Source organism: Lissotriton vulgaris, chromosome 11, assembly GCF_964263255.1.
Source record: "Lissotriton vulgaris chromosome 11, aLisVul1.2, whole genome shotgun sequence".
NCBI classification, from domain to species: Eukaryota; Metazoa; Chordata; class Amphibia; order Caudata; family Salamandridae; genus Lissotriton; species Lissotriton vulgaris.
Genome location: NC_141699.1, coordinates 282,347,319 through 282,363,543, shown reverse-complemented (window position 1 = coordinate 282,363,543; position 16,225 = coordinate 282,347,319).

The following is a 16,225-nucleotide window of genomic DNA, read 5'->3' as shown; positions in this document are numbered from 1 at the left end:
TATGGCAATGCACATGCGTATTGAGAGAGCTTTTCACGGGCACTTCATGGAATCGCCCGATCTCGGTAAGCTCTGTTTAAGCCCCTTTATATCTCGCTCCGCTCACTCAATGCGCATGCGCATTGAGATAGGTCGCTCGACCTAAAAATGTCTGTGAGGGTGCCCATGCAAATTGCATCACGAAAGCCCGAAAACCTGTATGTCTGTGGACATTCAGGAGCCTAGTGGATGGCTATTTCCAGAGATGTAACCTTTATATAGTTACTTATCAAAAAGGTAGGAGTAACCGTGCTTGCAGTTTGGGAATGTATGAGGAATGCACCTAGAGTTTATGCAGTTTCTGATAGCAGGAGAGGCTGGGGGTTGCATTACAAAGGCTGCCAGGCCTTTGAAGCTCCCCTGCCACAGATGGCTCTTCCTGCCTTTGGGATGTGTGAACACCTCCGCCCAGGAAAGGCTTTGTTTCTGGGCTCAGGGAGCATAGGCTCCCACCCTAGGGGTCCAGAAACATGTCTCGTGGTGGCAGGCTGGTGTGTACTAGTCAGGGGACCCACCAGAGGCTGGTCGTTTTTCAGGGGGCATCTCAAAGATGCCCTCTGTGTGCAGTTCTCATTAAATCCCACACTGGCATCAGTGTGGGTTTAATGTGATGAGAAGTTTGATACCAAACCTCTCAGTTTTCAGTGTAGCCATTATGGTGCTGTGGAGTTCGTAATGATAAGCTCACAGCACCATATACTCTTAATGGCAGCACTGCACTTACAATGCCTAAGAATGGACTGAGACAATGCAGGGGTACAGGGCTCATGCACCTGGACCTTCACCACTGGCCTAGGGCACCCAGCTAGAGGGGTGACTGATCTATGCCAAGGCAGTGGGTTGTAGACATGGCACACAAGGATGTGTGCCGTCTTGACTCTTTACTTTGTTCTGCACTAAAACACGCAGCCTGCAAAGGCAGTGTGTGTGTGTGTAAAGGTACAGGGCCTCTAAGGGAGGCACAATAAGTGAGGCAGCCCTTAGAGGTCTTTCCTGGTCACAGTGCCCTGGGTACCTGTGGTACCATTTACCAGGGGCTGACCTGTGGCCAGAGATGCCAATTGGGTTCGTTTTGGGGAGAGAACACAGGACCTGGGAACCTGATTGGCAGGGACCCAGGGCACACCAAGAAAAAGTGCATCAGTAGTCCAGCCAAAAGGTGGGGGGGGGGTTACTGCAACAGAAACCCACTTTCCTACAGCCCCCACTTGTGGAGCCCAATATGGCCCTGGGTAACTGCCACTGCCCAGGGCCGGCTCCAGCAATATCACAGAGTGCCCTCCACTGGGACATTGCAGTTTGCTATGGCTTGGCAGGAGCACAGCTCCCTGGGGGCCCCCATGAAATGGTTTGGCCCCAGGGAATGGGATCCCTGAGGCCATAATTGGCCCGGGGAGGGGGACCGTGGTTGCCCTTCTTCCCATTTAAGTATGAAGGCCTGGCCCCGGGGGTTGGGGTCTCCGGGGTCAAATCGGCCTAGGGAGGGGGCCGAGCAGTCCCCCTCCTCTTTTTTAAAATCATATATAAAGGCCTGGCCCTGGGGTTAGGGTTCCCGGGGCTGAAATTGGCCTCAGGAGGGGGGCTGCGTGGCCCCCCTCCCCTTTAAATAAAAAATTATAATAAAAAAGGGGCAGGCTCAGGGGGATGAGGTAAAACATTTTTTTTTTAATTAAAAGCTGGGCCCTGGGTGATGAAGTGCCTGGGACCAAAATCAGCCTGGGAGGGGGCTGCGCAGCTCCCCTTCCTCTTTAAAAAAATAATTTATAAAAGGGGCAGGCCCTGGGGCGATCAATCAATCAATCAATCATGAAATTTGTATAACGCGCTACTCACCCGTAAGGGTCTCAAGGCGCTTAGGGGGGGGGGGGTCGCTACTGCTCGAACAGCCAGGTCTTGAGATGTTTCCTGAAGGATAGATGGTCCAGGGTCAGCCGTAGGTGAGTGGGGTGGGAGTTCCATGTCTTGGCTTCCAGGTAGGAGAAGGATCTATCTCCGACGGTGGATTTGCGAAAACGTGGGACGGGGGCGAGGCTGGCGGATCGGAGCTGACGGGTGGGTGTGTAGAAAGTGAGGCGGCTGTTGAGGTACTTCGGGCCCGTGTCGTGGAGAGCCTTGTGTGCGTGGGTGAGGAGTCTGAACGTGATCCTCTTGTTGACGGGGAGCCAGTGCAGGTTGATCAGGTGGGCAGAGATGTGGCTGCGGTGAGGGATGTCCAGGATGAGTTGTGCTGAGGCGTTCTGAATGCGCTGGAGTCTTTTCTCGAGTTTGGCTGTGGTTCCAGCGTAGAGGGTGTTCCTGTAGTCCAGGCGGCTGGTGATGAGGGCCTGGGTGACCGTCTTCCTGGTTTCGGTGGGGATCCACCGGAAGATCTTTCGGAGCATGCGCAGGGTGTTGAAGCAGGATGACGAGACGGCATTCACTTGCTTGGTCATCGTGAGGGAGGAGTCCAGGATGAAGCCCAGGTTACGTGCGTCGTCCGTTGGTTTGGGTGCGATGCCCAGGGCAGGGAGCCACCAGGAGTTGTCCCAGGCAGAGGGAGATGGTCCTAGGATGAGGACTTCCGTCTTGTCTGTGTTCAGTTTCAGGCGGCTGATCTTCATTCATTCTGCGACGTCTTTCATTCCTTCATGGAGGTTGGCTTTGGCGGTGGTGGGGTCGTTGGTGAGGGAGAGGATCAGCTGGGTGTCGTCGGCGTAAGAGATGAAGCTGAGGTTGTGTTGGTGAGCGATGGCTGCGAGAGGGCTCATGTAGACGTTGAAGAGGGTGGGGCTGAGTGAGGATCCTTACGGTACGCCGCAGATGACTTCGGAAGCCGCAGAGCGGAATGGGGGAAGGCGGACTCTCTTGGTTCTTCCGGCGAGGAACGAGATGATCCAATTCAGTGCCGCTCCTTGAATTCCGGTGTTGCTGAGGCGCTGTATCAGGGTGCGGTGACATACGGTGTCGAAGGCTGCTGAGAGGTCCAGGAGGATGAGGGCAGCAGTTTCCCCGTTGTCGAGCAAGGACCTGATGTCGTCGGTGGCTGCGATGAGGGCAGTCTCGGTGCTGTGGTTTGCTCAGAATCCGGACTGTGAGGGGTCGAGGGATCTGTTGCTCTCGAGGAAGGCGGAGAGTTGTCTGTTGACAGTCTTCTCGATGACTTTGGCTGGAAAGGGGAGGAGCGAGATGGGAAGTTCTTGTGGTCCGTAGGGTCCGCGGTGGGTTTCTTCAGGATGGCGCTCAGTTCGGCGTGTTTCCAGCTCTCCGGGAAGGTGGCGGTTGCGAAGGAGCTGTTGATGATGTCCCGGAGTTGTGGTGCGTTGATGGAGTCGGCTTTGTTGAAGATGTGGTGTGGGCATGGGTCGGTAGGGGAGCCGCAGTGGATGGTGTTCATCAGGCGGGTGGTGTCTTCGGTGCTGACAGGGGTCCAGGTGCAGAGAGTGGTGGGGGGGGTGCTGGTTCGGTGGTTGGGTGCGTGGTCAGTGCGCCAAAGCTGTTGTGTATGTCAGCGATCTTGCGGTGGAAGAACGAGGCGAGAGAATCGCAGAGGTCTTGCAAGGGTGTGATGTTGTTGTTGCAAGCGCTGGGGTTGGAGAGCTCTTTAACGATGCTGAAGAGTTCCTTGCTGTTGTGGGTGTTGTTGTCCAGTCGTTCTTTGAATGCTGTCTTCTTGGTGGTGCGGATTAGCTGGTGGTGTTTGCGGGTGGCGTTCTTGAGGGCTGTCATGTGTTCTGCTGTTTGGTCGTGGCGCCAGGCTTTCTCAAGGGTGCGGGAGGTTTTCTTTGAGTTTTTGAGGTCGTTGGTAAACCACGAGGCTTTCCTGCTGCCGGGCCTGCTGGGAGGATTCTTCAGTGGTGCGAGTTCGTCGGCGCAGCCGGTGAGCCACTGTGTGAAGTTGCGGGCTACTTCGTCGGGGTCCGTCGTGTTGGTGGGCAGGTTCTGGCTGAGGGTGGTGGCGAGCTGGTCGGCGGTGATCTTGCTCCAGCTTCTGCGGGGAACCTGTTGCGGGCGGTGGTGGGTCGTGGTTCTCCTGAAGTTGAAGTGGACGCAGCTGTGGTCTGTCTAGTGTAGTCCGGTGGAGTGGCTGAAGGAGATGTGCTTGCTGGAGGAGAAGACGGGGTCAAGCGTGTGGCCGGCGTAGTGGGTGGGGTTGTTCACCAGTTGCTTGAGTCCGAGGTTGGCGAGATTATCCAGCAGGGCGGCGGTGTTGCAGTCCTTGTTGTTCTACAGGTGGAAGTTGAGGTTCCCTAGGAGGATGTAGTCTGTGGAGGTGAGGGCGTGCGAACTGACGAAGTCCGCGATGGCTTTGCTGAATTGTGTGCGTGGTTCCGGGGGTCTGTACATGAGAGTGCCTCTGAGGGTGGTCTTGGGGTCGTTGTGTATCTGGAAGTGAAGGTGCTCGGCGGCGGTGAGGGTGTCGTCGGAGTTGGTCGTGATGCGGATGGTATTTTTGTGGACGATGGTGATGCCTCCTCCAGTTTGGTTGGCGCGGTCCCTCCGGGTGATCTTGTATCCCGCCGGGATGGCTATGGCGATGTCGGGGGCTGAGGAGGCGTTCATCCAGGTTTCTGTGAGAAAGGCGACGTCTGGTGATGTTGTGTCGAGGAGGTTCCAGAGTTCAACAGCGTGCCTGTGGACGGAGCGGGTGTTGAGCAGGATGCACTTGAGGTGGTTGTTGCTGGTGATCGTCTTGGCTGGTGCGGTGCAGGTTCGGAGGCAGGTGAATTTGCAGGCTTGGCAGGTGAAGGGTCCGTAGGTGCGTTTCGGGATGGCTCGGTAGCAGGCAGGGTTTCTGCCGGTGTTGAGTCCGTGGTGGGTGCCGGCGTCGTAAGTCCGTCAGATGGGCTGGCGTCGACGAGGACCGGGGGTCATGGCGCTGGGCGTGGTCCAGTCGCGGACAGGTGCAGACGGGCTTGCCTTTGGCACGCCTTCGGCGCGCCCGCTGTGCGGGGCCGCTGCGCACGGCCTCCATATGAGGGGTAGAGGGAGGGAGGAGCAGCTGGGAGGCAGGAGCGGGGCAACCAATCGGGAATGAGGGGGCGGGGCCACGGGGGAGCGAGCGGTGGGAAGGGTCACGGAAGGCAAGAGGGGGTGGGGGGAGGGAGAAGGCAGAACGAAGCAAAGGGGCGAGGGGTACAGAAAGGAAACACGGGGCACAGCAACAACAGGTAGATGGTCAGACTGGAGCTAAAACGAGCAAGGGTTACAGAAAGGAAAAAAACACAGGGCACAGCAACAGCAGGCAGAGGGTCACGGAAGGCAGAGAGAGAATCACAACGAGGAGGCAGGCAGCAGTAGGCACGCAGCGGCAGTAGTGGCACACATGGGGTCTGCACGGTGGCAGAGGGAGCGACCTGCCTGGATCACAGGGTCAAGGGTCGCTGGGGGTGGTTGCCGGGGCCCAAAACAGCCCAAGAAGGGGGGCCACAAGGCCCAACTTCCTAAAAAATTGGATAAAAGTGGCAACTTGTCTGGAGGCCCGCCCCCTTTATCCACCAATCTGCAAATGTTCCTTCTGGTGCGCTGCTGTTTGGGGGACGAAGTGCCCTTAGCTGGTGAGGGTCCCTAAAGGTTAACAAGGCCTCTTGTTACATCCAGTAAGTCTCACACTGTGGGACTGATGAGAGGTAGTCGGAGGCCACACACCCTTTTTCCACTACTCTGCAAATGTGCCTCTCGGTGCACTGCTGGTGGGGGGATGAGGTCCCCTTTTATCCTGAGGGCCTCAGGACTAAAGTGGGCTTCCTACCCCAACCAGGAAAATGAGAAGGCAGCTGAATTTAAAAGAGCACTACCAAGAACTGAGAAGTAACCCTATTTGAGATTATGAAAAAGAATATCATGTCATGCTCCAGGGATGGGCCGAAGAGTGGCTATTTTGTGCTCAAGGAACATCTGTAATTAAAGACTGATTAACCGAAGATGCCAGTCATGTACTGTATCCTGAATGTGCACAAGGACCTTCAAAACACTCAGGGGAGGCCTATTGTCAGCATGAATGGGTCACTACTATGTCAGTATGTCACCAGTCTTGCATCTTTTATACAGGACTTACCTGGGGCAGTGGTTACATCATGGTAATAATGGATGTTTGTTCTCTGTGTGCTTTGATTTCTCACGATAACGGTATAGAGGCCTGCAGCTATTTCCTAAGATCAAGGTCCCTGGAACTGGTGCAACAAACTATGATCCTCCTCATGATGCTCTCTTTCTGCCTTATCCACGCCTTTCTCTTTAACCAAAAAAATATCTCCAGAAGCAAGGAACTGCGATGGAGGCAGCCTTTGCCCCCACACATGCTAACATCTGGGCTGGTGGAAGAAAGAAGTTTCTTGGGCTCAATGTAATGCACACCAGACTAGCAGGATTGCGATGTGGGTGCATTTCACTGACGATTGGTTTATCCTGTGAGAGGGAGATGAGTTGTCGTTGAGTGAGTATAGTGCCAATTTAAATGCTAATCCCTAAAATATACAATTTACTGCAAATTGTAGCACACAGGAAATTGATTTTCTGGATGTAAAAGTACAAGTGGTAGGGGACTCCATTCAAACTAAGGTTTTCCGGAAAAAGACTACCTGCAATTCCATTCTGCATGGCAACAGTGGCCATCCGCGCTCTCTAAAATATTAAAGTATACCGTATAGTCATTTACTCAGGGGAGGCAGGATCTGCTCAACTGATGAGCTATTTGAAAGGGAAGCCAGATTGATGATTGCTTGGTTCTCTGAAAGGGGATATCCAGCACGAGTTCTCAGAGAAGCTAAGCAGAGGGTCTAAACTAAAAATAGGGAGCAACTGCTGAGCACCCAGGCTAAATCCACAACGGCAACAGGGGTCATGAGGGACCAGGATCATGTGACATGTTCTTTCATGGGCTACAACATGGAATATGTCTCCATCAGTTCCCTGATTAACAGGAATTGGTACATTTTAAAGCATGATGAGCATTTGAAAGATATAATAGGTCAGCATCCAAAGATCACATATTGGAAGGCCCCATCCTTGGGTGATATGCTCACTAGATCAATGTTTCATCAAGAGCCTGATTGGCTGACCAGCACAAGTCTGGGCTTCAGAAGATGTGCCACCTGTAAGGCTTGTAAATTTGGAACTAACTGCACAGAGTACAAGACCTTTGAGGGCAGGACATGCAAGATCAGGGAATTGTTTATATGTGAAACAGAGTTTGTGGTCTATGCATTGGAATGCGGGTTTGGTATGCACTATGTCGGCAACACTATTACTAGGCTAAGACTGAGGATTTTGCAGCATATCAGGGCTATCAAGCATCAGCATCAAGCGTACCCCATGCAAAGCATTTTTGGGAAGTGCACCAAGGCAATTTAACATCTTTATATTATTATGGTGTAAAATACATTAAAGCACATCCGCGTAGAGGTAATAGGGAACTCTGCCAGTGCGAATCACAGATGATGATTCTTCTAGGTACTGCGAGGCAGTGGGGACACAATCTTGATGCTTAGCTGCATGTCCATCTATGATTTGCAGTCATAGCCCAGAAATGACCATTCAGTCTTAGCCTTATCAGGATTTTAGTATTTGACCCTCCTTGATCTGGGAATTATGTGACATCAGTTGAATATGAACTGTTTTTTTATCTATACATCTTTAATGTCTAGTACTGTACTGCACTTGCAATACTATTATGTAACATCAAATAGGGATCTATAGCACTTTGGTCACAGCAATCTGGATGCACTGCCCTAGGAGGGAGTGAACAGCTACATTATTAGGATGCAAATGCAATTTTAGAAGAAGTGTTTCTAGTTGCAACATGTTCGATTAAGACAGTTAGGGTTTGATGCACCTGCACTTTTTACATACATATGAGATTGAAAGGTTTTTTTAACTGCATTTCTTGGATTATTCATGGTTACATTTGAGAACTAAGAGCATCTTTTTTTAAACAAATTAATTAAAAGCTTTTTTTATTATTGTGAATGGAGTGCGTTGTTTACAGCAGCACTTGCACTTTAAAGTGCCTATGGGAGCTGCAGAACAATCCCATAGTGGTAATAGCACTGTAGCCCAATGATTACTGGTCCATATAATGACACTGTTCAGGATTTGGCATTTGAACTTTACGGAGTTGGTGTGATATAAGTAGCAAAGGAGGCACTTTCACTTTATGTGCAAGCATAAGTTATTTACAAATGTTATTTTATTTGTTATGGGAGAATGGTTAGTATAGTAGATCATTGACAGGCATGTGCGACGTATCAGCTGCAGAGATTTTCACAATAGTTCATGAGCCCTAACGCTGTTTGTAACAAATACACGCTCCAAGAAGATTGGTTATACACTCATTTTCTAGGCATGATTGAATATTAGCAGGTATTAATTCGGAAATGCATTATGAATTAAAAACATATCCCAATTTGATGTGTTGCACAATTGATAACGGTGCCTGAATAGATTTGCATTGTACAATTTGGAATTCCAATGTGGCTGAAGCCTGATGATGCTATGGATGAGTAAGTGCTCTAGATGCTGTTGACAGGAAGTGAGCAAAGGGGATGTATCAGTTCTTTTTTCGCTTTAAACACATGGTTGTGGGTCAAGGGATTGCCCAGTTGAAGGCATAAGCTGAAACGCATAGATGTTTCATGTGCGGCGTTACTATGAGAAATATCAAAATTAAAAATAAATATTCATTAGGTTTTTCACATATGTTATAATTATACTTCTGCTTTTCATTATTGTGCATTTGTTTTTGCTTTTCTATGCCGATAATTGTTTAATTTATACTTATATATCTATATGATTGTTGTTTATCATGGTTTTTTATTCCCTCTCTTCCCTTCCCTTCCCCACTTTTCCTCCCCTTAAAATTGGAAAATGCTTGGTTTTTGCTTTGTAGCATCAGTAGTTTAATATTCATTATCATTACCTATTTTCCCCTACTCATTTGGTTTCTCCTAATGTTACCTTGTTGTTTTTTAAATCTTGTTGATTCAATAAAGCTTTCAAACACAAAAAAAAAAAAGTCACTAGCAACCGGATTTTGTGCAGCTCCTTTCTCTGGAGTGGCGGGGAGAGTGCAGCTGGATCTTCTGACTGGTGATGGTGATATATATATATATATATATATATATATATTACCTACTGGCGGTCGCCAGTAGGTATATATAGTTAGGATTTTTTCTCTATGGGATTTTTGAAAATTCTATGTCTAATAACTTTGGCGTTTGTGGACGGAATTGGCTGAAATTTTCAGGAAAATGGAACATTTTGTTTCTGAGCAGCCCCTGACAATTTGGGGGGGTTTCATCAAGGGGGGGCCGAGAAAAAAGGGGGGTCCCAAAACGCGTTTTTCCCATGTTAATTTCCATAGGGCGGTTGGCCTCACTTTTAGCTCGAACGGCTGAATGGATTTGCACGAAACTTGGCAAAATTGTAGGGACTGTTAGCCCGATGTGCCTTTGCTAGGTCTCAATATATGTGCTCCAGTGGATTTTGAGTAATTTAGGTTCAAAAAAAGATATATATCTGGGCGGAGCCTAACCACACATCTGATCTGATTGGCTGTCAGCACTTCATCCAAGAAGTGTTGGCAGCCATCTTGGGACCAATATACATGATAGCACCTCATTAAAAAGCATTGTAGTTAATAGAGGGTTTTAGGACTTTAGTTACATTATAAATCATTTGTTGATGGTACCATACTCGTTTTAGGAATTGTGGTGGGTTCTCAGGTGATTTTACCATGTGAAAAAACCTTCTGCTGTGATATCATGAATATTGTTTGAAAGAAAACTAATATCTCATGATTTTCCCACAGTGGTTTGGAAGGGGATCTATAAGCTAAACTGAAAGCATATTTTCTGTAAATTCACATTATCTTTCTCAGTCATGTGAAAATGAAGTCTGACATTCTCAGTAAAACATGTACATCCAACAAGGACAGAGACTGTCAGTTGATTCCTTTGTGTTCTACTGCAGCCTCCTAGAGTGTTCTAAAGAACAACTAGAGCGCTAACAGTCCTACTTATTACAAAGGTATGGCACACCTGAAGCCATCTTGATTGGAATAAAGTGGTAACTCTTAAAACATTTAATTTAAAAAGAAACAACATGAGGGGGTATATTTTGCCATAGAAAGTATGATTAGTGCTGCAGAATGAAAAATTAGGGCACATTTTGAGTGACTTCTCAAATCCTTTTCTATTTCATTAAAACATTCTGACATGCAGTCTCCCAAAATGGCCACCAGAGACAAAAGAGCCCAAATGTAGCCCAAATATCACCCAGATGTAGCCCAAGTATAGCCCAATGACAGAATGTCCCAGAGTGTTCTAAAGAACAACTAGAGCGCTAACAGTCCTACTTATTACAAAGGTATGGCACACCTGAAGCCATCTTGATTGGAATAAAGTGGTAACTCCTAAAACATTTAATTTAAAAAGAAACAACATGAGGGGGAATATTTTGCCATAGAAAGTATGATTAGTGCTGCAGAATGAAAAATTAGGGCACATTTTGAGTGACTTCTCAAATCCTTTTCTATTTCATTAAAACATTCTGACATGCCGTCTCCCAAAATGGCCACCAGAGACAAAAGAGCCCAAATGTAGCCCAAATATCACCCAGATGTAGCCCAAGTATAGCCCAATGACAGAATGTCCCAGAGTGTTCTAAAGAACAACTAGAGCGCTAACAGTCCTACTTATTACAAAGGTATAGCACACCTGGAGCCATCGTGATGGGAATAAAGTGGTAACTCTTAAAACATTTAATTTAAAAAGGAACAAAATGAGGGGTATATTATGCAATAGAAGGTATTATTAGTGCTGCAGAAAGAAATATTAGGGCACATTTTGAGTGACTTTTCAAATCCTCTTCTATTTCATTAAAAAATTCTGACATGCAGTCTCCCAAAATGGCCACCAGAGACAAAAGAGCCCAAATGTAGCCCAAATATCACCCAGATGTAGCCCAAGTATAGCCCAATGACAGAATGTCCCAGAGTGTTCTAAAGAACAACTAGAGCGCTAACAGTTCTTCTTATTACAAAGGTATGGCACACCTGAAGCCATCTTGATTGGAATAAAGTGGTAACTCTTAAAACATTTAATTTAAAAAGGAACAAAATGAGGGGGTATATTTTGCCATATGAATTATGATTAGTGCTGCAGAAAGAAAAATTAGGGCACATTTTGAGTGACTTCTCAAACCCTCTTCAATTTCAATAAAAAATTCTGACATACAGTCTCCCAAGATGGCCACCAGAGACAAAAGAGCCTAAATGTAGCCCAAATATCACCCAGATGTACCCCAAGTATAGCCCAATGACAGAATGTCCCAGAGTGTTCTAAAGAACAACTAGAGCGCTAACAGTCTTACTTATGACAAAAGTATGGCACACCAGAAGCAATCTTGATTGGAATGAAGTGGTAACTCTTAAAACATTTAATTTAAAAAGGAACAAAATGAGGGGGTATATTTTGCCATATGAATTATGATTAGTGCTGCAGAAAGAAAAATTAGGGCACATTTTGAGTGACTTCTCAAATCCTCTTCTATTTCATTAAAAAAATTCTGACATGCAGACTGAAACATGCACTTTGAATACCAGCAGCAGACGTCCCTGGTGAGCAGTAGCTTTACTACAGTGATCTAATGTGCAACTAGAGTGCTAACATTCAGAATTTATGGCAAATGTGTGACACATCTGAATGCCTTCTTGATGGAACCAAAGTAAACAAGCATTGAAAATGCAATAGATCTCGCCCTCGTTTAAGTTAAAGCCATTCTGTTTGTAATGAGGTGGCTTTTTAGCTTTGCTTTTATTAGTGTTTTTTCAACTTTCATGTAAATAACATGCATCTGTATGCATATAAGTATATGTATGCATGCATTTATGTTTGTATTTATATAGATATACAGATGATATATGTTTATATATGTATGTATATATATATATATTCACTGAAAAAACCATAGGTTATAGACCATATATAGTTAGGAATTAGCATTTACAAAACCTTGAAAATTCACTGAAAAAACCATAGGTTATAGACCATATATAGTTAGGAATTAGCATTTACAAAACCTTGAAAATTCACTGAAAAAACCATAGGTTATAGACCATATATAGTTAGGAATTCGCATTTACAAAACCTTATTTTACTCACACAAAACCATTGAAATTCCATATATAGTTAGTTGCACTAACTATATATCGCGCACCCGCAATCCACTGCTGATGATGTCACATATTACATCATTCATGACATGGTCAGTGACATCACTGATGACATCACTGATGACATCTCAAATGACATCACTGATGACAACATCCAGTGACTGTATGTTTCTGTAAAGTTAAAATATGTCTTACATATTGAAGAATGAGTGGATGTATAAGTGTCTGGATGAAGGATTTAGTAGGTGCATGACTGACTGTATGAGTGAGTGATTAAATGTGTCTCACTGAGTGCATGGGTTAGTGACTAAACTGTCTTAATTTGTGCATCATTATGTCTGTTGTTCTGTAAACTGTTGCATGTGTTGATAAGTAGCTATATGAGTAACTACATGGGTTATTGATTGGTTGCCCAAGTATTTGTATGGGAGACTGAGTGTGTGTGTGGGTGGCTGGGATGTGTATGACTCTGTGCATAGATGTGTGAGCAGTTGATTCACTAGATGTATGGTTTCAAAAGTGCATGTGGAAACAGCTGTATGGGCGGTTGACTGTGTGCATGAGTGTATTGGTGAGTGAATGGATATCTCAGTGCTACATGTCAAAGTAAGTACATATGTAAAACACAGTACATGTGAGAGTTGACATATATAAATAACTGTGCATAAGAGCCAGTGAATGTGTGAGTGGCTGTATGGATCATTGTGAACTTGTATCAGGGATTGTATAAGAGAGTAAATATGTGTTAGTATATGTTTGAATAAGTAAAGTTTGTATAACTGTATAGTTGAGGAAATGGAGGTGTGATTGATTCTTTGCATGACTGACTAGGTGTGTGAGTAACTCCATGGATGAGTGACAGTCTGTGAGTGTCTGTTTACACTGATTGTATCTAAGGTTATATTAGAGTCTGAAGAGGTTCATCGTATTATCACATGAATGATATCATCAGTGATGTGATCAGTAATGTCAAATGAGATGTCATCAGTGATGTCATCAGTGATGTCATTTGAGATGTCATCAGTGATGTCATTTGAGATGTCATCAGTGATGTCATCAGTGATGTCACTGACCATGTCATGGATGATGTAATATGTGACATCATCAGCAGTGGATTGCGGGTGCGCGATATATAGTTAGTGCAACTAACTATATATGGAATTTCAATGGTTTTGTGTGAGTAAAATAAGGTTTTGTAAATGCGAATTCCTAACTATATATGGTCTATAACCTATGGTTTTTTCAGTGAATATATATATATCTATAAGGCCTGGCAGCTCCCCAACAAAACAAAGGTTTACAAAAACCTTGACCAAACAAATCAAGCATTGGAAAATTAAAAAAGCCAAATGGCTGTCAGCCACCATCCAATACTGGCTTTTCCAACTATCGTTCTTGTTTATTTTGGATGCATTACATACTTTCTACATGCCTCCAGAAATGGAACCCTAGAGAAAGATCTAACACAAGCATGCATGTGTTTATCTGACTAACTAATATGCACCTCCCTTATTTGTGTGAGCAATTGTCTGAGTGTTTTTCGTGCATGTATGCACGCTTTCCTGCATAGTGGCATCTCTGGGGAGCACCTCCATGTTGAGCATGTTTATGAGTACCTGCGTACGGATGCAGGGCTGGCTTTAGGGCAGTGCGACTGGTGCAGCTGTACCTGCCGCTGACTTTGGTGGGGGAGCTCTGTGTTTAAAAGAAAAAAGTATTGGCTTAAAAGCATGTGAACTTCCTTATGTATCCAGCAGTTTTCAGGCAACAATATAAATGTCAAAATAACTCTGATTGCAAGTTTGTCTTGTGCTAGTTTTCACTCATCATAAAGTAGAGCATAGGGTTAATGTGCCTGCTACAAAAATGGTGTATCATGCATATCGCAGAAATGAGCATGAGTGAACTAGTAACAATATAAGAAAATGAACTGTGTGTCATAGAGAGCCTATGGAGGAAGAGGTGCACTGTTGGAGAGTGGTTTTGAGGGAATTCACAGAGAAGGAGGTCATGGGGGTGGAGGGGCAAAAAAAGACTGTTCCATCAGCGCTAAAGCCGGCCCTGTGCGGGTGCACGGTTCTGTGTGCACGTGCACATCTGCGTGGGTGCCGGTGTGTGTTTTGAACAAGATGCATGTAAATTGGCAACTTCTTTGCATTATCCAAAGCTCTTTAATCTCCACTGTAAATTCTGGTACCTTTGAAGTTAGCCGTTTTGCTAAAATGTTATTGAAATGATTGTGTGTTCAAAGCGCTGTTTGATATTTGCTTCTGTAACTCTGTACAGTGTGTTTTCTCGCCTGCTGCCAGGACGTGTGGTTTGTTCCCAATGGGGGGGGGGGCTTTCGCAGCTCCTGCTTTCTGTCAGGGTGTACTGCCTAGCTGCATTGAGGTCCCTTGTCATTTATTGAAGGGTTTTGGTATGGTTTTTAAATTGGACTAGTCCATCTTTGCAACTATAAATTCATACGGTACAAATACTATAAATTCATAGACATCTATAAAAATTAGATTTAAGTTATAAAAAATACATTTGAGTTATAAAAAATGCACAAATAAATTAACTTCAAGTACAGCAACACTAGAAAGTCTGGGTTTATACAATACAACTTTAAAACTCAGTATCTTATCTTCCTTATACATGTATACCCTTTCTATATAGTTGTGAATCTCAGTCTTTTAAGGTCCATCCACTGTTCTGTAGTAGTAGTATTCATATTTATCTTCCTGACACTATGTACAGGGAAATGGGTCAGCCCACTTCAGCGATTGTCTAACTTCGATGTAGTTGACTGCATTGTGCCCTTTCACAAGGAGCACATCCATTTACAAACAAGTTTCCTTCAGAAGGTGAGAAGGGTACATAATCAAAAATTCAAACATATAACATTACAAACTGGCACATGTAATCAAGAGTACTTAAGGGCACGTGCACAACAAACATCATTTCATGAATAAAAGACCAACTTTGGTGGCCATGTTGAGGGAACGAGTGTCTATGGTATGACCCAGGATCCATTATGTTAAGAAAATGAAACAAAGCAGCAGTTCGGTTTTTTGATGCATTCTGCACTAAATGTTTATTTGAATGTGGGGAGGACACCTTTCAAAATGTTGATGCATTGCAATACATCACAATTATTTTTGTTAGAGGATCCCCCTGGTTGCACTTACTGTGTTACTCATTAAGCCAAAGCTCGCAAGGGATTATTAGGTTGCGCTTTTTTATATGCATGTTTTGCCACTGGAGCTAGTGACATATAGACACTGATGGGAAAAGGTGCTACTTGTTTTGCATCATGAATGCTTGTCACAGTGTCAAAGTGCCACATATTGCCAGCCGGGCTATCACAACAAGACATGGCAAGCTATAATGGGCTGAAGGGAGGAGTGTTTGGCCTCATATTTCTAATAAACGTTATGATCTTTGTGAGGTTGATGTATTGTTTCTGTGACTAAGTCTATAGAAGTAAACTTTTTTTAATCTACCAAATGTATATTTGTTTGAAATTTGCAAAATTCACGTAATTTGATTTTGTGTAATTACATTGAATTTTCAGAATAATTATGTGAAATAATTTGCAATTCCTCAAAATGCAGATTCATCATTTAGGGCCATATGTATCAAAAAAGAGTTTTGCGATTTTTAGCGAATCGCAATTAGAGAATCGCAAAATGCAATGCATGTAGGATTTGCTCAAATCCTAAATATTCCTTATTTGCGAATCACAAATTGCAAGTCGCAAATAAGGAATATCTTCCCATTCATTTCTATGGGCTAGGAGGCCCATCTGAATGAATCAGAAGACATTGTCAATTTGCGATTACCAAATAGAGAATCGCAAACTGAGAATGCAATTTCAAGGTTACCAAAAGGACACATACATGCCACATGTGACATATGGCACTTTTAAAAAATCAAAAAAGTGCTTCTTTTAAAGAAAATGGCAAATTACCACCAACTTAAAGTTGGTGGTAATTTGCATTTCCCTAAGACCAAATAGCACATTTCTGGTGCTTCCAGAATTGCATTTAAGGA